Source organism: Rhinopithecus roxellana, chromosome 9, assembly GCF_007565055.1.
Source record: "Rhinopithecus roxellana isolate Shanxi Qingling chromosome 9, ASM756505v1, whole genome shotgun sequence".
Lineage (NCBI taxonomy): Eukaryota > Metazoa > Chordata > Mammalia > Primates > Cercopithecidae > Rhinopithecus > Rhinopithecus roxellana.
In genome coordinates this window covers 21,418,741-21,440,876 of record NC_044557.1, presented here as the reverse complement: position 1 = coordinate 21,440,876, position 22,136 = coordinate 21,418,741, and positions in this window count along the sequence as shown.

Genomic DNA, 22,136 nt, shown 5'->3' with positions numbered 1-22,136 from the left:
CTGACTGGTGAGCTGAGCCGATCCTACATGCCGGGGCAGAGTGGAGTAGAATTCACTTCAGTGAGATTGAAGAGGCAGAGAATGCTGTCAGGCCAGCACCCCAGAATATTGTGTATTTACAGAAACATGGAGAACAAGGTCTCCAGCTTATAAGAGACCATGGTCAAGGGAATTAATAGTTTTCTTCAAGTAATGCTTTGGTTTTGCAGGGCAACTAAAGGAAAGGTAGAATACTCTGTGTGCAATTTAATCCCCACAAGAGTGCTCCCAAGGTTCACAACTCTCAAAAGTGTGTCCAGGGCTCACACAAAAAGTTGAAACCACCTTTCTGACTGCAAGCCTGTTTGAGCGTTGGAGCCAGGAGACTTGCCCGGTGCTGGCTCTCTCGACATCACCTTTTCCAGCTATTGCACATGACCATTATTTTACGTGTGTACAAAATCCCATGGCTGTTTTCATAAAAGGAGGGAAATGGGATCAGAATGTGCCTGAAACACTTAGAATTCTCCCGCAAGTGACCACTCAGATATGATTTGGGGAGCTCACTCCTCTCCATCTGTGAGTTTGTAGATCCAGCTTGTGGCTCAGACCCGACCATGAATGCAACAATGGATTCTGGAGAGATGCATCTTTTGTCCATGCCATTTCACGATCTTGAGACTGAGCAGGAGCTCCTGGAAAGGATGTGTGGGATTTCAGGGGCCCGGAATTTTGCCATCCTTAGGAGGAGTGCTAGAAGCTCAGGGATGGGTTGAGGGAGGTTCCAGTGGGTCTCAGAAGCTTCCTGTGCTTATGCTCACCATTTAGCAAGGTTTCTCTTTACTAGAATTATCTTAGCTACAGGCTTTTCCTTTCTTGCCTCCTCTCTGTCAGTTTCTCTCCATGTTTCCCTCCCTTTTCTCCCTCCCATCCTCTCTCTGGCTCTGCTTCTGTCTCTCTCTCAGCTGCTGGAAACACAGCCTCGTACTTCAGGTGCCCCCCAAAGACTCGCTAGCATCCCAGTATGCCAATTCTGAATTCCGGAAAGGAGCCATGGAGGCTGGCAGCTGGCTCAGCTGCACCTGTGGAACCACACTCAGGAAAGGACAGTGAGGCCAACAAACCAGTCCTCTTTTCATCTCTCACAGTATTTGAGACTCTTTCCTCATCTGTCAAACAGGGGTGATCATATCTGGCTTTGATTTGCCCAACTATCTCACAGTTGCTGAACTTATAATATGTGTTGAGTTCTAGAGAAATATCTTACTTGTGTTCTTTTATATAGTCTTTGAAAAAGCTCGATGAAATAAATATTATTATCTCCAATATATTTGTGAGTAATGTAAAGCAGGATTTTTTAAAACTCAAAGCTGCCTGAGTGCAGTGGCTCATGCCTATAATCCCAGCACTTTGGGAGACCCAGACAGTAGGATTGCTTGAGCCCAAGAATTTGAGACCAGACTGGGTAACAAAGTGAGACCCCATCTCTACAAAAAATAAAAAATTAGCTAGGTGCAGTTGCATGTGCCTGAGGTTCCAGCTACGTGGGAGGTGGAGCAGGAGGGTCACTTGAGCCCAGGAGTTCAAGGTTGCGTGAGCTAAGATCATGCCACTGCACTCCAGCTTGGGCAGCAGAGGGAGACTGTATCTCAAGCAAAACAAAACAAAACAACAAGTAAAGCTGAAAGTCATCTATGTAATAAGTGGCAAAGCTGGGCTCAGATGCAGATCATTCTGAAGTGCAAAGCCCATGTTTTCAACCATTATGCTATAGAATAGAACAAAGTATTCAAAACTTTGCACAGCCTTGTGCAAGCAATAGTTATTTTGTACAACTGGGAAGACTCTATTGAGTGTGGATTTAAGTTAGAGGTAAAACCCAGAATTTGGAGGAGGTAGAGTGGCCTCCTAGCAGAAGAAAATCACATGGTTAATTGGTTTTCGAAGGCCTTGGGTTCACATGCATTGAGTGCCCACCCTGGTCGTCTCCAGGAGAATGAGTGCAGGGCTTCATTTCACATTCGTCTGATGTCTCTCCTGTGTGCAGCTCTGATGTTGGTCTGCTCCTGTTGAACTTATTTTCTTTGTTATGACGGAATTGCAAGAATTAAAGGGAGGGGATGTTGAAGATCATTAGCATGTACTTGTAACTTTCTTCCTGACATAATTCTAAGACTGGAAAATATCAGCCAGAGCACTATGGAGAAAAAAAAAAGTGTTATTTTCTACAACATTGTATATGAAGACAAATATCTCATGATTTCATCTGTTGCAGAAATCTCAAAAGTTTATCACAGCAAATGAGAAAGCCATTCTGATCTTTATTTATAAACTCCAGTGGGTTTATCTCTCCTTCCTGAACATGTTCATGGGTCTCACTTCTCATCTCCACTGGTCTATTGCTCAGTATTATGCTAATGAGCGCTCCTATAACTGCACTTACATCACAGCTGAGTAGATTCCGACAGGACTTGCTTTGCTGGCTCAGCAGCTGCTCCTGGGATGCCTCCTTGTGGATTATTTTCCAGCATGGCTGCCCCAGCCTTGTCCACCATGACACTCTTCCAGGCCTCATGATGAGCGAGTTTCTGCCTGCTTCTCACACTGCCTTATATGTAATGATGTATTAAAAGTCTTGGCATCTTTTATTGAATGCTTGATCTATGTGTCAGATTTCTCTGCTTGCTTTATGCAGGTGTTGGGAGCATTGCCATTCTTCTTTGATACCTTTTTTTTAGAATTTCAATGCAAAGACTTGGGATCTTTTCAAAAGTTTTATGCAAAGTTTGGGTATTTGGTGTAAGCCAGAAATAAAATTCTAAAGCCCCCGTTGGCTGAACGGACCCCTGCTCTTGGCCAAGGGGATCTGAAAGAAACCTGAAAAATGAGTTCAGGCTGTGACGGGAAAGGGGGCGTCAGACAAACCTCATTACACCCTCTCCCACTGCAATTCAGGTGCAACTGACCAGCATTTACATGATACAACAGAGAACCCAAGACTGACAAAACAGACTCTTGGTAGCAATAGGACACTCAGTTCCAGCCTGACTCTGGTATAGCATCACAATAGATAGCAAGCCTTGAAGAAATCAGAGTATTTTATCCCCAACTATATCCTTTGACATATTTGGAAATGGCCCCACAAAGCTATTTCTTTTTTTTTTTTTTTTTTTTTGAGACGGAGTCTCGCTCTGTCGCCCAGGCTGGAGGGCAGTGGCCGGATCTCAGCTCACTGCAAGCTCCGCCTCCCAGGTTTACGCCATTCTCTCGCCTCAGCCTCCCAAGTAGCTGGGACTACAGGCGCCCGCCATCTCGCCCGGCTAATTTTTTTTGTATTTTTTTAGTAGAGATGGGGTTTCACCGTGTTAGCCAGGATGGTCTCGATCTCCTGACCTCGTGATCCGCCCGTCTCGGCCTCCCAAAGTGCTGGGATCACAGGCTTGAGCCACCGCGCCCGGCCACAAAGCTATTTCTTGTAGGGGAAACTTGCATTCTATAGAGAATGCTCATCCCTTTCTAGGTCATTTTCTGATCCAGGAGAGACTTAACTGAGTCTGGCACCTTTTAGGGTCCCATAACAGACATTTGCCATTTATTCTCCCTGAAGCTGCTACCTGCGGGCTTCATCTACATAGCAGGAACCTTGGCTTCCACAACACCCCTTATCTTAACTCAAAGCATTTCATTCTACTTATTTCAACTCTTTAGGCAAAGCTTGACTCATTCAGTCTTTGGATCCACCTGTGACCTGTAACCAATCCCTCCCACCCCTGTCAGCTTCAAGACATCTTTCCTTTCTGGACCAAACCAATGTACACACCTTCCATGTATTGATTTATTCCTTTGCCTGTAACTTCTGTCCCCTTCAAATGTATAAAATCAAGTGGTAACCCAACCACCTTGGGCACCAGTTCTCAGGACTTCCTGAGGTTGTGTCACAGGCTGTGGTCACTTAGATTTGGCTCAGAATAAACTTCTTCAAATATTTTACAGAATTTGGCTTATTTAAAATCGAGATTGGAAATGCAGTTTCTGGAGTTCTTTGTGTCTTTAAAGGGTTGTTTGATTTCAGGTATGACCTGCTGTCTTATCTATAACCCGCCTCAGAGCCTGCATGCTCTTTTCGGGGTTCACAAAGAAGAAACATGTTTGTTTTTGTTTCTCTTCTTATTCAAAATGACACAATCAGCAGAAGGTGTTGAGCACTGACACTGCCTCAGAAGTGAGGTGAGGGTGTAGCCACCCTGAGGGGCACTCCCAGCCTCAGAAAGGGCATTTGGTGTAGAAAGTTAACAGCAGGTGTTCAGAACCCTGCCTCAGAAGTGAGGTAAGGGTGTGGCCGCCCTGAGGGGCACTCCCAGCCTCAGAAAGGGCATTTGTCGTAGAAAGTTAACAGCAGGTGTTCAGAGAGAACCCACCGCATGTTTTCTCATAGGAGAATGTCACTTTTCCTGGGTGCATTGTCTGCCCATCTGCAATTCAGAGAATCAGGAACAGTGTATTAATGAGGTAGAGGGAATCAAAAATTATTTGGGCAAACAGGTGTAGCTCGGCTTGACTGCACTTGAGGAGGGGGTTGGGGAGGAGGGGAAGGGACAGTTGGTCTCCCTGTGGCCGCAGACAGCAGTCACTGGAGTAGAAGTCAAAGGGGGTGTCAAAGGTTCTGATCAGGCTTACTTAGGAAAAAGAAAAAAAAAAAAGGAGGCCGGTCATGATGGCTACTTTGGGAGGCTGAGGTGTGCAGATCACCTGAGATCAGGAGTTTGAGACCAGTCTGGCCAACATGGTGAAACCCTGTCTCTACTAAAAATACAAAAATTATTCGGGCGTGGTGGCAGGTGCCTGTAATCCCTGCTACTTGGGAGGCCAAGGCAGGAGAATTGCATGAATCCAGAAGGTGGAGGTTGCAGTGAGCTGAAATTGCACCATTGCACACCAGCCTGAGCAACAAGAGCACAACTCCATCTCAAAAATAAAAAAAAGGAAAAAAAAAAGATACAATGTCCAAACAATTTTGTGAATTTAGATAAGTGAAAAAGCATAAAACTTTCTTATATCATTGCCATTGTAATTATTTATTCATTGGTTTTCAATTTCTCAGTAAATTATTGGCTCTGTCTTCAATTTTAACGAAAAGAAATATCACTCGCTAGAGCAATGATCCTCAACTCTCAATACAATAAGAACTCCTAGGCAGTTCAGAAACATGTGGACAGATGCTGAGCCCTCACAGAGAAGTCTCAGTGCAATTGGTTTGATGGGCAGCCTCTGCATAGGTAGTTCTTTTATTTTTATTTTTATTTTCATTTTACAGAGATGAGGGTTCTCTGTGTTGCCCAGGCTGGTCTTGAACTCCTGGGCTCAAACTATCCTCCCACCTCAGCCTCCCTCAGTGCTGGGATTACAGTCATGAGCTACTGTGCCCAGCCAGACATAGGTAGTTCCTAAAAGCTTCTTGAGTTTGAGGGTGTCTGCTACAGAGGAGACCCAAATCTTATGATTGGTGTTGCCAAAATTTAGTGGAAGATTTAATTGGATCAAGGAGACATCTCCATTTTCAAGCTAAGAGAGTTAGTAAGAGCTCACCTTAATAACACAGTATTTGATGTACAGTTTGGTTTTAAAACCGGGCAAAAATCATCTGTAGGAACATGAATTGGTATAGGTATTTGCAATAAGAAATGACAATTTTTATGGTTTTTGTACCAAAAAAAAAAAAATGAGGATTTGAAGATTGAACTCTAAGCTATACTAGCGGAAAGCTAAGCATGAGTATTGGGGCTGGTTTTGAATTACAGCTGAGCCAAAAGCAGTGCATTCCTTTTCTTCTCTTCTCTAACCTAAAACTGTGCTGACTTTTTTCATAGTTGGTAAAATGAATGCTTGGAGTCTTCAACCCAGAGCTCCAAGCAGGAGTCCAGCCAGAGTGCGTTTTTGAACTGATTTATTAGCCCCAGAAGGCCACCTGAGATCTTCGTGGTTTGCAATATCTTATTTTTTTTCCTGAATTACTTTGTATCTGACTTAGACAGTTACGGGTTTTAGCATGGGATTTTGCATACAGATTGGCCACTGCTTTGAAACCTCTTCTATGATGCATATTTCATAACTAGTATCCTCAAATCTCAAACCTCTCTGGAAAAAAAAAAGTCCTCTACCTTTCCGGTTTGAATATTAAACTGGAGATAGAGAAATTATAGGAGCTGTCCCTTAATTTAATGAGAAACACTAAAAAACAAACCTTTGAATAATTGAAAATGGCATTGAACAATAAATAACTTAATAAAGTAGGAAATATCTAACTTTTAACTATAGCTATTTAATGAGAACATTTCAGAAAGAATGACTTTACAAACTGAAATGAAAAGAAATCACCTCATGTCAGGAGACACGATGGACGCACATTTTTTTTCTTGGTGTGGGAGACTGTGAGAACTCACGCAGATGGAGTTAAATTTGATGCGGACAACGCCTTTAGCTTAGCCCAGATCATGGAAACCAGCTCTGCCCAGGAGCGAAGCACTAAGGACCAAAGCCACGTGGGTCAGGAAGGGAAGAATCTGGGTTGAGAACTGAACCCTTTACTCTTAAAGTCTGGCCCCTGTATTATGGGTAGACAACTAATCCGTGTCCCATAAATTTGAGGATATTTAATCCCAATAGTCCCTCTCCCAGTTCTATTTTTGCCTACGATCCCCAAAGTGGATATTCCTGTGCTTTCAGGGTGCACCATGGAAAGGCTGACAGCTGCAGACTTTATCACCTTTCTGATCTCGTGTTTGCCTCTGCCGGGTACTCCCTGTCTAAGAGATGGCATCACCAGGGACCCAGTTTCTCTATTCACAAGCCAAAGAACCCCAGAAGCCCCCTCCCCTTCATTTTCCCACATGAACTCGTCAGCGAGGACTTGGATTCTCAAGAACGCTCCAAATGTGCATTTTTCTCTCTACGGCCAGCCCAGCTTCTATTATCACTGACCTTGATTCTGTCCCTGGTCTCCTAAGCTCTGCCCTCCTTACTGGCCTGCAAGCTTTTGGGATTCTCTGCACTGCAGACAGAAGGACATTTCTAAATTTAAATCTCATTCAGTCCTCTCCAGTGGTCCCACTGCCACCAGCGTGGAGGCCCATCTCCTCCACATGGCTCCCTACCCCTGCGGACCTCCTGTGTTTTCCTGCTGTCTCCTTCAACATCATCACCGTCTGCACCTTGCAGTCTCCCCTTAGCCATATTTAACTTGCAGTTTCTCAAATCTACTTCACTCAGTTTTATGGTTAGAGTTCTGGACTTTCCATTTCCATGTGAAATATTTGCCTTACTCTTTCTCTGGGTAACTCCTTCTCATCCTTCGGCACCCAGCTCGAAAACATCGCCTCCTCCAGGAAGTCCTTCTTATCTGAGTCACATGTCCTCCCAAGACTGCACATCCCACCATCATATCTGGCACGATTTACCCCTCATCCAGGTTGCAAACTTCTTGAGGAGAGAGACTCATGTCCTTTCTGGACCCTCGCTGCAGCAGGAATTCAACTGATCAGCCTGTGAAAAACCCACCCTCCTGTCTTGGTACATAAAGCTTGGTGCTACTGCAGTGAGGTTCTGGAAGAGGTGCACCATAAGTAGTTAATTCTCCATAAACCTGTTAATATTTTCACCCTTACCCACGAAACCGCCTTTGCAAAGATTATGGCAGGAAGAGAAGCCTAGTGTGTCTGACTCCACCTGGCTCCCGCCTCACAGGATGCCTGGCCTTGCTCATTGGCGGACATGGGCTAAGCTAACTACGGGAGGAATTTAGTTTACAGTTTCACTTGGAAACAAGGATGGCCATAGTCCCTCCCTAAAACAGATCCCTCCTTGGTCAGGGACTGAAAACTAATGGAAAGCCACAAGATCAGGATTATGGGAGGGGCTTGGGCTCTGCTAAATGTAGGCATCGTTTCTATAATCCCTTACCACTCAGGAGTCGTGTGGCCAGAGGTCACAAGATTTGTGACTTCTTTAGTTGCTCCTGTAGATAACATCACTACTGCAGGACCTAAGATTGGTCTTTGGAGATGTTTTTCAGACTTTTTCATTCTGGCAACCAACTGACCCCATCCACATCCATGACACATGACTCAACCAGCCCTGTGGCCCCCACCCAGAGGCTGACTCAGCACATGAGAACCTCTCTCCACACCCTCATGACTGCATCCCTAAATAGTCAGCAGCACCCGGTTCCTAGTCCCTTGCCACCAAATTATCCATAAATACCCCAGCCTCTGAGCTCTCAAGGAGGCTGATTTGAGTAATAAATCCCATCCCTTGAGCAGCTCGCCTGGCATTAATTACTCTTTCTTGACTGTGATATCAGGGTCTCAGTGAATGTGTCTGTGTGGTGGGCAGGAAGAAACTGTCGGGCAATCACACCCAGCTTGCAACGTGCATTGGATATCTTCACAATCACACCCAGCTTGCAACGTGCATTAGATATCTTCATAAACACGCCCAGCTTGCAATGTGCATTATCTATCTTCACAATCACACCCAGCTTGCAACGTGCATTGGATATCTTCACAATCACACCCAGCTTGCAACGTGCATTAGATATCTTCACAAACACGCCCAGCTTGCAATGTCCATTAACTATCTTCACAATCACACCCAGCTTGCAACGTGCATTAGATATCTTCACAATCTCGCCCAGCTTGCAACGTGCATTATCTATCTTCACAATCACACCCAGTTTGCAATGTGCATTAGATATCTTCTTCCCCTTTTACCTATTCCCTCTCAGAATCCCAAGGATTCAAGGGTTTGATTGGAAGTATTTTTGGGATTAATGTGTGTGTACGTGATGTCATGCTTCCAGATTCTTATAATAATCATGTGGTATACAGATGCAGACCAAATATCAAATATCATAGTAGCATTATTCACAATAACTAAAACATGGAAACAACCCAGTGTGCACTGATGGGTAAATGCATGAGTAAAATACAGTCTGTACATACAATGAATTTTTTTTAAACACAGGGTCTCACTCTGTTGCCCAGGTGCTGGAGTGAAGGAGTGTCATCATGGCTCACTAAAGCCTTGACTTTCTGGGTTCAACCAGCGCTCCCAGCTCAACCTGAATATCTGGGACATGAGGTGTGTACCCCCATGCCCAGCTAATTTTTTTGCTTTTTGTAGGGTTGGGGTCTTACTCTGTTGCCCAGGATGGTCTTAAGCTCCTGAGTTCAAGGGATTCTCCCACTTCAGCTTCCCAAAGTGCTGGAATTACAGGCATGAGCCACCATCCCCTGGCACAATGGGATGTTATTCAGCCTTATATAAAAAGGAAATTCTGACCCTTGTTACAACAGGGCAGAACCTTGAAGACATTGTGTGAAGTGAAATAAGTCAGTCACAAATGGAACAAATGGACGACTGCTGTATGATCCCACTTATATTAGGTCCCTAGAGTTTTGGATTTATAGAGACAGAAAGCAGAATGGGAGTGACATGGGGCAGGGAGTGGGGAGAATGGGGAGTTATTGTTTAATGGTAAGAGTTTGGGTTTGCAAAATGAAAAGGTTCTGTAGATGGATGTTGGTGACGGTTGCACAGCAATGTGAATGTCCTTACTGCCACTGAATTGTGCACTTACAATGATTAAAGCAATACATTTTGTGTTAGTGTATTTTGTCACAATAAACAAATAAACCCTGGTTTGGGCTCTTCTAGGTCTCCATGGACATTCATTGTAGCCACGTCCTGAGGCTGATGCCAAGGGGGTGGTGACGACCATGAGTTTTGCTGAGAAAAGGGTGAAATCCCTGGTTTCCACAGGCTTTTGCCAACATACCTGACTCTTTGTGTGAGAGCTACCATCATTCTGAAGGCAATTTATTCTTTAATTTACTGTCTTTGGATACTTTTGAAAGGGTCACAGAGCCGCAGCATCTTTCAATCGAGCATTCTGTTTTCTCAGTGATTACTTGTGATAGCAGATTGGAGAGCTCAGCATTTCTCTAACTCCTCATTGCGTCTCTAGCTTTGATTATGTCACCATTTGATGTAACTGCATTGCCTGAATTGAGTCAGAATTTAGATATATTGTTAGATTTCCTGAATCTGTTGTATTTTTGCACAAAAGTCTCTCTTTTCTGACCTACTGAACTCTGTTTTAAAACCAAACACTAATTCTGGGGAATCTAAAAAATTTGAACACATAAAACTAAACAACCACTAGAATTGACTTTAAAGTATATATGGCACTGATTTTTTTTCAACACAATTGTTAGCAACACTTGGTAAAAACACAAGAAAATATCTCATGAAAATACAACTGAGTATTCAGTTGAAAGGAACACATTTTACTCAAAGAGTAATGGGATTAAACATTGGGATTTGGAATGTTTAATGGGTTTTGGAATCGAGTCATATTTTGGGAGAAATCTGGCAGAAGAGATAAATTAGTGCTGACAAGAAAGATAAAAGTGGAAAGGAAGGCATTCGCTGTGCTGTTGAACACATGGAGAAGTCAGCCTGCTGTGCTCGCAAGTACAACAGAAATTTTACCCCGTGTGTTTCCATGTATTTTATGTTAGAGGAAACACAGAATTGAACTATCTGTTGTTGAAAGCAATGAATGACATGCTAAATTATAGAATTGGGACATTTTTATTAAAACCATTTCTGAAAAACCAAAACATTTGTTTCTAGAGATTTTCCACAAGCCTGTTGTCTGTGTTATCGTAATATTTAGTGACATTGAGCCCCCCGATGGCCAGTCTTCATGGTTGACAGCCTCTCTTCTACAGGTACTTCCCGTGGGACCACATGGCTGCCAGTTACCACCTTCTCCTCCAAGGTCTCACTTGGAAAATCAGACCTATTTTGTGACAAAGGTCAAGTGGCTCCTCTGAACAGCTTTGTCTATGGTAGATGTTTCAGAATGAACGTGAGTTGAGATATGGCCTCTCTTACGCTTTAAAAACGATTACACCAGGCTAGCAAGGTTGAAACTGACCAATTGTTCTTGACAAGTTCTGCAATGGGAAATGGCCTTCTCTTGCCATCCCCCAAGCGGGGGATGAGACTTGATTTTGAGTTTTGTGGTGTTACATTTTATTTCTCTGAAATGAACATTAGAGGCTAGGCACGGTGGCTCACACCTGTAATCCCAGCACTTTGAGAGGCCGAGATGGCAGATTGCTTGAGGCCAGGAGTTTGAGACCAGACTGGCCAACATGGAGAAACCCTGTCTCTACAAAAAATACAAAAATTAGCTGGGTCTGGTGATATGTGCCTGTAATCCCAGCTACTTGGGAGGCTGAGGCAGTGGAATTGCTTGAGCCTAGAAGGCAAATTTGCAGTGAGCCAAGATCGCACCACTGCACTCCAGCCTGGGCGACAGAGGGAGACTCCATCTCATAAAAAATAAATAAATAAATAAATGGAATGAGCGTTAGAGTCTCTTTCTTATCAGTTTATTCAATATAGTGCTCCTCCCACATTTAGATCTTGAGCTTACAGCATATTTTAAATTTTTGCTATATTAATAAAAAACATCTTAGAACTTACCTTTTACCTTTTTCCTAGATGTGAAACTTTTCCTATGCTTAATGTGTATTTTTTATTTAATTTTTCAAATTCGTGAGATTCTTCAAAATAATATGAGGAGCCCTATTTCCTAGAAGGCCATACTAAACTGAGATTAAAGGCAGAATTTTCAGAATGTAAACCGTGTATTTTACAGAAACATTCTAGTATTATAGGAACTACTTACTCCTGCTCTTATTATGCAAATTAATGATATACATTGTCCTCATGATCTTTCTGCACATTTTATCTGCATCATGTAACAGCCATGGGATACCATTGTTCATGGAACAGAAAGTTCTTAACATCAAAGCCTCTTAATTAAAGGTTGGCAGAGGCTGCAAGGCTGCTACTACCGACCGACAATGTGCGTCTCATTTTTATGTTTTGACAATATGGGGTGCGTGCTTTAAGGTAACTGTGATGAGCTCCAACCTGCCTCAGAAGAAGTAACTACAAAGTGATTCAGCTCGGTACCATCTGCTTAGTTTCTGGCAGATTATCTTGGCCTAGGAAACTCTTACGTTTACTGTTACAGAAGTTTTTTTCACAACGATACAACTGAAGTAATCATTCCTTTTTTCTGTTGCAATTTCAATATTTCTACTGTTCAATTTTTTTATGGGGTTCGTCCCATCTGCACAGGGTGGCCCATGGTGATTCTATGTGGATGTGTGTTGAGTAAGTTGATAAAGAGGTGTAGATACCAAAGTAGAATTTCATGTTTTTATATTTTTTCTTTAACTCTAGTAATAGAAAGGCTAAATAGAAAGACACTTTAAAGAGAACATTTGCCATGAATGTGCTATTTATTTGAGCATTCAAATAGAACATTTCTTTAAATAGAATACTTAATATTCTAATTTATGTATTTAATATTTAAATAGAATAATATTCTTTGAATAGAACATTTGTCATGAAAGGCTAAATAGAGACACTTTAGGTAAAATGTTTGTTGTGAATGTGCCTTGTGTGTGAAGCTGAGCTGAGAGTGGCCGTGCACTTGGCCAGAGACTCTTCTTCCAGTGATTAATAGAATCTTTCATACCTGAGGTGTATTAAAGGAGTTCTTGTCCTTAAAGAGTGATCATATCATAGAGAGATATTTTAACACATGATTATGTTCACACAGGTACTTAAACATCAAAAGTGATCAGGAAATATCTGCTGAATTGTAAAGGAAATGGCTTAAACTTACAAATAACACAATATGCAATAAAATGTTGTATATTTTATTCTGAGTCACCTAGGCCATGTGAAGGTTTAAAATGGATTAAAGACAGATGTGTCAAATCTGGTAAAGATTTGGTGATGGATGATCTTGATCTTTACAACATTCACTTAGAATCGTCATTTATATAACATGTGGGTAAAGAGAGATCTCCTTAAATTCATTCTAAATCTTTCACAACATCTTTGAAAATCTACTTCTAATAAAAACTCAGTTTAAAACTATGCCTTTTTATGCTAAATTAATTGTGATATTTCTTTTCTTTTCTTTTCTTTTCTTTTTTTTTGAGACAGTGTCTCGCTCTGTTACCCAGGCTAGAGTGCAGTTGCGTGATCTTGGTTCACGTCAAGCTCCACCTTCCGGGTTCATGCCATTCTCCTGCCTCAGCCTCCCTAGTAGCTGGGATTACAGGAACCCACCACCATGCCCAGCAAATTTTTTGTATTTTTAGTAGAGATGGGGTTTCACTGTGTTAGCCAGGATGGTCTCAAACTCCTGACCTGGTGATCTGCCTGCCTCGGTCTTCCAAAGTGCTGGGATTACAGGCGTGAGCTACCGCGCCCGGTCTAATTGTGGTATTTCTTAAAACAAAGTTTTTAAGATACTAGAGTGCCCCATTGATAGTATTTATTTTTATTTTCATTTTTATTTTTATTTTTTGAGAAGCAGTTTTGGTCTGTTGCCCAGGCTGGAGTGCACTGGCATGATCTCGGATCATTGCAACCCTTGCCTCCTGGGTTCAAGCGATTCTTTGGCCTCAGCCTCCTGAGTAGTTGGGATTACAGGTACCCACCATCATGCTGGGCTAATTTTTGTATTTTTAGTAGAGACCGGGTTTTACCGTGTTGGCCAGGGTGGTCTCAAACTCCGACCTCAGGAGATTCACCCACCCTGGCTTCTCAAAGTGCTGGGATTATAGGTGTGAGCCACCGCTTCCAGCCCAGTATTTTTAAAATATGGAGAAAAATGTCAAGTTCTATATCTGTGTGTTTTACAAAAGAGCAAAACAAAAATAAAAATTCTGAGTGTCTTTTCATGGTGGCTTAGAAGAATTCTGTGAATGTCTGGACTGTGTATATTTTTGTCCAACTAAAATTGTAAACATTTAAAACATACAGATCATTATTTTCTTGAAAAAGAGTACACAAATGGAGGAAAAGTGCCTTCTGTAGAACTTGATAGGGTGTTCTGTGATCTTCTAAATTTTCAAGACTATACATTAATTTCACATTTCCATTAGGTGGCACTGTGCTAATATCAATAGAACAAATTCTCTTCGAGTTCATATAAGCCTTTTTTTTTTTCAATTATCACTTTATTTCATTAGTTTCTGAAACGTTGTTAACTTAAGATATTTGGGTTGTTTTACAGCTCAGGGTGCCAGAGAAGCAGATGCCGTCTTCGCCCATACTCTTAGGATCCAGAGTCAGCAACCCCGGAAACCTGAGACAGGGGGTGCAGGCTATGTCCTCTCCACAGGTGGAAACAGTCAGGTTCGGCTTGGAAGAGGAATTCCTGAAGGGAGTGTGCCAAGGAGGACGATTCGCTGTCTTGTCAGAGGGGCAACAGGGCTTCAGGAAGGTCCTGGGGGAGAATGAAGGGTTTTGTGGCCTCTAATCTCTAACACAGTCCCTGGCTGAGATACCCATCATCTCATTCCACCCTGGTCTGCTGGTTGGGGCCATGGGCAGTGAGTCCACGGCAGGACTCCCGAGCAGTGGCTGTTGGCCGGTCACCCTGGACAGCTCAGGGAAACATGGACCCTGGTGCCCCAGGAAAGGTGCCCACAGCCACAGCCAGCCTGAATGGGGCCCCTGGAGTGTGGGGTCTTGAACACCATCCTTCAGGGCTGAAGCCTACTTCCCTCAAAGGTGTCAAGTGTGGTGGAGAGTAACAGAACCTCAGGCCGAAGAGATGGTGCTGTCATTAGGGACCCATTGTACAAACACACACGATAATCGATTGCGCTGAGAGCCTGTCTCAAAGGCATGGTAGAATTTCTGCTTCAGCCTGCTGTGCTGTGGGATTAACATGATTAATATCGTCCATTACATGTGATTTTCGATGCAGGAGAAAATGTTATTTTGCTTAAAGATGTAAATTTATAAAAATAGCCAAATTAGAGACAAGGACTTGAATTCTGGGTTATTTTAAATACTAGTTAAAAGCTTTAAATGGCTAAATGTATTTTTAATACTGGGTCCCGTTTATGTATTTATTTATTGTGTATGGAATGATTTTGCTTAGATATCTATTTGGCACTTATTTAAATAATCTACTTGTTGGTTAAATATATGTTCCATAACAGGAAGCTTATTAAAAGAGTTTACTATAGTAATTAGGTCTGCAAAAGACATAAAAATAATACAGTTTGTCTATAGTAGATAAAATACTAAGAATAATTTCACCTTTCTTCTACAAAATAATTCATCTAAAACCCAAGTATGAACCGGGCACAGTGGCTGACACCTGTAATCCCAGCAGTTTGGGAGACCGAGGCGGGCAGATCACCTGAGGTCAGGAGATCGAAACCAGCCTGACCAATATGGTGAAACCCCGTCTTTACTAAAAATACAAAAATTAGCTGGGCGTGGTGGCGGGCATCTGTAGTCCCAGCTACTTGGGAGGCTGGGGCAGGAGAATCGCTTGAAGCTAGCAAGCAGAGGTTGCAGTGAGCCAAGATCGCACCGTTATACTCCAGCCCGGACAAAAGTGTGAGACTCCATCTCAAAACAAAAAACAAAAACCACAAAACCAAAAAAACAAAAAAAAACAAAAACGAAACCCAAGAATGGTAGGTATTTCATCTGAGTGAGCATGGGGAATCCCTGATGTCTTTGGGCTATGAAACCACAAGAATGAAAGGGATACAAAGGCCCCTGGCAGCCCCCATGTGCATGAGTTAGGGCACCCACTCTTCTTGAACGTAACTCAGGCTGTGAGAACCCAGGGAACAAATCAGCACTGGGGTGAACCAGAAGCCACCTTGGATCCAGAGTCATTTTGGAACGTGAGCTCAGCCCTTTGCCACGGACGTAGAAGGAGTTCTGGGGCGTTTCCGCGAGTGTGGTGTCATCATGCCCTGGGTGCTGGATGGGAATCCTCATTGTCAGCTTGGCAGTGACCAGGCAGATAGAGCCACACATTCTCATCAGGAACCTCTTCGTGGTCTTCGGCTGGGCTACAGGATTCTGCACAGAGAAGTAAAAGTCGCCAGTGGCTCTCTTTCCAGTGGCTGTTCTTTCCTCTGTTCCATACATATTTTCCAGACATGGTATGCGTATGGATATACTGGAAGCTGTAGAACTTTCAGTCTGGTTTGTGCTGCAGCTAAAAGACCACAGACATGTGGCACCTGGCCTGGTCCCCAACTCACTGCCTCAGAATCTGCATTTCTGTCGGCTCTCCTGGCCACTCACATGCATGGTGCAGTCTGAGGAGCCCTGTCTGGAGTGTTGCAACCTGCTGATCCTTAGTGCCAAAGAAGGGGCAAATGTCTCTCACAAAGCTGCAATTTTCTCTGCTTATATCTTTTTGAGAATAGGTGAAGGCCATGGCGGCAGGGAGAAGGCATATGGTTTATAGCTAATTCACTCAGGAAAAGTAAGTGCATTCCGTAATTAATCCCATCTCCAGTTTGCCCATTATCCTGATCCTTCTCAGATTCCTTTATAACCCCTGGCATTTGTCCATTTTGTGGCTCCTTAACTACCTGGCCAGAGGTGGATGAGATGAAGAGGGAGATGAGAGGCATTCCGATCTCCCCATTTTATTATTTCCTTGGAAGCTCTTGAAGACTCTGCTGGATGAGTGAACGCCGAGAATAATGGGTGGAATGCATTAGGGGGTGGCTCGTGCCATGATTAATCTGAGTCCTGTCCCATTAATGCTACTAATTGGCTACCCCGAGAGGAAAATGTCCCACAGCTTCAGGGTGTGGGAAAGTGACGTTACCATGTTGTTAGTAGCAGAGATCTTAACTGTTGCCTTTTTTTATTTGCCTTTTCTCGAACCAATCAGACCAACGATATCGCTGCAAACACTTCTGTAGAATTAGCTTCGGCTTTGGCTCTCGGAATCAGCCGTTGCTCCCCCAACAATAATCTTTTGGAAAGCCTCTGAAATTATGGAATTTGAAGAAGGCTCTGTCGTGGATTTTTTTTTCTTCTCTCTTCTCTCTCCCATTCCTATCCCTGTTAGCGCCCGGTAAAGTAAAAAGGATCCACGGAAACACTGCAGGAGAACATTGGTAAAGTGGTCATCAGTGGGGGCAGCTCAGGAGCTTGGGGCAGGAGGGAGAGCTCCCCTGAGTCATCACAGCACAGCTGTGCTCAGCTCCTTCCATGTGAGCTCACGTGGAAAATAATGTCATCGTCCCAGCTGCAGTTCTCCGACCCTCTGATCCATGACCCAGCATGGCGGGGTGTGGTGGCCTCCTAGTGTTTGTTTTTAATTGTGCCATCCTTGGATTCCCCATTTGTGTCTCCATCCTCCTACTCTCTCGCTGCTTCAGACAGCGGTGTCAGACAAAAGGGCTCAACTTGGTATCACTGGAAACCCGGCCAGCAGCTCATCAGCTCATCTTCCAGGCAGGTTGCAGCGATCCTGACAGGCCTGATGGTGAGGCCTGTGAGCTGGAATGAGCTGTGCTGAGAAACTGACCTCACCACTAGGTGGGATGGAGCCACCCATTCACGCTGAAGACTTGAGTATGTTCTCATGATCCGATGACCCAGGGAAAAAATAAAACCAAATCAAACCAACTAATCCTCTCTGCCAGGATGACAGAAAGAATGCCGTAAATTTATTATTTTACCTTTACTTTTTGAGACAAGGTCTTGCTCTGTCACCCAGGCTAGAGTGCAGTGGCGCCATCATGGCTCACTGCAGCCTCAACCTCCTGGACTCAAGCAATCCTCCTGCCTCAGTCTCCTGAGTAGCTGGGACTACAGGTGTGCACCACCACACCCAGCTAATTTTTTGTATCTTTTATAGAGAAGGGGTTTTGTCACGTTACCTAAGCTGGTCTTGATCTCCTGGCTTCGATCTGCCTGCCTCAGACTCCCAGAGTGATGAGATTACAGGTGTGAGCCACCGCACCTGGTGAGAATGTCTCAAATTTATTTAAGGAAATAATCTGTTTGCCATTTTTTTTTTTTAATTGGTCCAGGAAAATACACACATTGGATATGATACTTTTAAAGCAGGACATTTTTCTGTCTTGTCTCAGGTGTTTTTCAGATGTCCCTTTATTGTCTTAACTTCTGAAGACTTGTGCTCAGTCTCTGGCAATCTTGAGAACTCTTCTCTGCATGCAAAGTCTCACATTTTTAACACAAAGGAAATGAGCAATCTTTTGGGATGTCTTTATGGGTATCTAAAAAGTCCATTATTTGCCTGTTTTGATGTCCTTATGAGGAACACAAAGCAGAAACAACTTTCTAAACAAATCTCAGCTACTTGAGATGCTGTGTGTTCTATCTTTTCACACTTCTTTTTTGTTAGCTACATTATATCTTACAGCAAATTCATCTCTTGGCTCTTTGTTCACAGAGCAATGCAGAACATCTTAGTCCCTGTGATAATAATAGTAATTGTCAGTTATGCAGAGCCTTGCCTTGCCAAAGCCCTTGGCAGTCATCAATTAGCTAATTCAAACAGCATCCCTGTGAGAGGGCTGCTTTTGAGAAATTCTAATGCACAACCATTATGTGCTGACTTTTGACTTTGCTGTGAGAAGGACCAGGTTGATGGCTGAATTTAAAGGCTGGTATAATTTCCATTCATCCTAGTGGATGCTTCTTTTCAAGTTAAATATAATTAATAAATATACATTTTGCACTAAATATAAAAAAGTGCATCTTTTCAAGTTAAATATAATTAAGAAATATACATTTCAAAGTGGTTTATATACATTTCGGTGCCTTCATAACCAAACATCTTATTTCTCCTGCATCAATGCACACTTTGTCTTACCCATTTTACATTGTAAATGTATATTCCAGGAACATTTCCTAAGTGCCTGCTTTGAGCCAGCACAATGCTGGCCTAGGATCTCTGAATACAAATATGGGAGAAACACAACTCTGTTCCTAAGAAATTCACGCTCTAGTTTTGAGACATGTAGACCAATGGTTATAATACAACCTATGCGTTCCACACAAAAGTTAAGTAAAAAGCACAATGGGGACCCCGGGGTGTGATCAGTAGGACATCACATGTTCATGTCAAGAGGGTGGGGCGTGTTCACTGTGCCCTCTGACTGCCACCAGAAGGCAATATAAGTAAATAACGCATCCAAACTCAGAGGACCCAATAGAGCAGGACTTATATGAGAATTTTACGCTTTAGAAACAAATATAAGAACAGAAAAAAGTTAAAAGCTAATGAGTGAAGTTCACACCTTCAGATGTAAGAAAAAGAGCAAGACCCAACCTCATAAAAGTTGGAAGAAGGCAACAGTTATGACAAAGGCCCTGAAGCTTCATCAATAGCAGAGATAAAGCAAGGCATTAATAAAGCCAGATGTTTTAAAAAAGATAGGCAAAAGGAGCATGATTTTGGCAAGGTTGATTCAGATGAAAAAGAGAAAGCAAAATTGATAATATTAGAGAATAACATGTTGGGATAATCACAATTGTATGAGATATCAAAATTAGAAAGTATGAAAAATTTTGTTAGTTTTTAGTAATCCAAGATAAAATGGAATACTCTATAAATCCCAGATAAAACACAAATCTTATAAAAGTGGAAAAATTGTTAAATAGTATACCTTGCCAAAAGTGAATTAAGAGTGTAGAGGTCTGAATAAATTTATCAAGGAAATTGAGTTAGTAGTTTAAAAGATTGCCACAGGGATTTTCCAGCCCCAGATAACTTTACAGGTGAGTGCTAGCACTCAGATAATTACATGGATGACTTCTGCCAAGCTTCTAAAGACAGTTTGCATGAGTCCGTTTTCATGCTGCTATGAAGAAATACCTGAAACTGGTAATTCATAAAGAAAGGAGGTTTAACTGACTCGCAGTTCTACCTGCCCGAGGAAGCCTCAGGAAACTTACAATCACGGTGGAAGGCACATCTTCATACAGTGGCAGGAGAGAGAAGGCGTGCCAGCAGGGGAAACCCCAGATGCTTACAAAACCATCAGATCTCGTGAGAACTCACTCACTATCATGAGAACAGCATGGGGGAAACCGCCCCCATGATTCAATTACCTCCCACCACATCCTCCTATGACATGTGGGGATTATGGGGATTACAATTCGAGATTTGGGTGGGGACACAGCCAAAGGACATCACAGTTCCAATTTCACACAAGCGGAAAAACAAAACAGAACAGAAGGAAGGGTCACTTTATTCACCTAATTTAATGAGCATTGCAATATTGATGCCGAAGCCACAGGACAGTAGTAGAAAAGAAAATGGCAGGACAATCTCGATGATATGTGCACTTCCAAAACCAAAAGCAAAGTGTTAGTGAAGGGAAATCAACATCATATTACAGATATGCACATTTCCAAGTTGGTTTGGCTCTCTAATGCAAAGATAGACGAGTAGTAGAAAACATTGAAAAGTTATTCAGCTCAATAACAGATTAAAGAGAAAGTTTGATTATCTCAATTGATTCAGAAGCTTTCATAACATGTGACACTTATTAAGTAATAAAAGAGAGCTTAGTACAAGAAGACTTTCTTAACCTTGTAAAAGAAAACTATAAAACTCCCACAACAAAAAGAGTCTTGATAGAAAATATAGATGTATTTATTTAAGTAAGGAAGACAAACAAGAATGTCTGCTTTCATGGTACCCATGTAACATTTTATTGGAGCACCTAGCAAGTGTTTCTGCAAACAAACAGCAATCATAAGATATAATTAAAAAATACCATTTCTATGAGCGACAATATTGTCAAGTATCTAGGCATAAAACTAATGATATACATGCAAAACTGTACACAAATGTGCCAAACATTTATTAAAAAGCATTAAAAATTATCTTAAGAAAGATATTCCACATCCATGGGTAGTACTCAATATTAAAGTGCTTTCAAGTGTACCCCCAATAATCTATAGATTAATTTAATTCCAAAATCCAAGCAATGTTTTTTCATATAGATGTTAGCAGATTTTAATATTTACAAGAAGTAAAGGGTTAAAAATAATCAAGATAATATTGATAAGAAGAATAAAGCAGAGAGTCACAAGACCTGTCACGAAGTTAAAATAGGAAAGTCAGTGAGGACTGACGCCGGGGACAGAGAGTCCCGCAATGTATGCAGGTGTTTGCGGCCGTCCCCCATGTGGTTAAAGAAATGACTCACTTTTAGGTGTGTAGTCCAGAGACAGGAAACACAGTTCCATACAAAAACTTGTACAAGCATGCTCATATGCAGCAATATTCATAGTTGCCAGAAAGTGGAAATTGCCCAAATATGCTCAGCATATAATGAAAGGATAGATAAAGGAAACATGGTATAGCCTCAGGATGGAAGATGATTTGGCAATGAAAAGAAATAAAATGCAGATCTGTGCTACGTTGGATAAACCCTGAAAAGATAATGTAAGTGAAAAAGCTAATGACAAAAGGCCTTGTATTGTGTGATTCTATTTATATGAAGTGTCCAGTATTAGCACATCTATAGGGAAAGAAAGTAGATTAGTGGTTTCCTAGGACTAGGGTGGGGGATCCAGAGGTTGAGGGACTGTGGCTGAGTATCATGTTTCTTTTCCAGGTAGTGAAAATGTTTTATAATTGGTAGTAGTGATGGACACGTAATTCTGTGAATATACTAGAATTACGCATTCTATTGTACAGCTTACATGGGTAAATTGTATGGAATGTAAATTTCCTTCTTAATAAGGCTGTGAAAACAGAACAAAACAAACCAACTCAACAAAACCAACCAACCAACCAACCAACCAACCAACCAACCAACCAATAAACAACGAGATCACGAGGGGAACTCTAAGTAAAATCAAGGTATTATGCACAAGATGGGTGGGGAAGAAAGAGTGTCTGTGTGAACTGTATTGTTGCAGGGGAGAAAGGGATACTGATGGCCTCAAGTTTTCAACTAAGGCTTTATCTAAACAGCACCCATAGCTGATGTGAAAACAAACCCCTAAGTCATTATTTTGAGGGATTCAAATAGGAAATTTCTTCAAAGAACCTTGATAATTAAGAAACAAGCCTGATGGAAGTATCTGAAATCTACAAATTCTGATGGGAATGTTGATTCCCATTGTTAGTATAATTCATAAGAAGAGTCCAATTTTCAAGGGTTTTGTTGGTTATGGTTTTCCTCATTCCTATTTATAATAAATTACATTGCTATATTATTCTCCTTAAATCT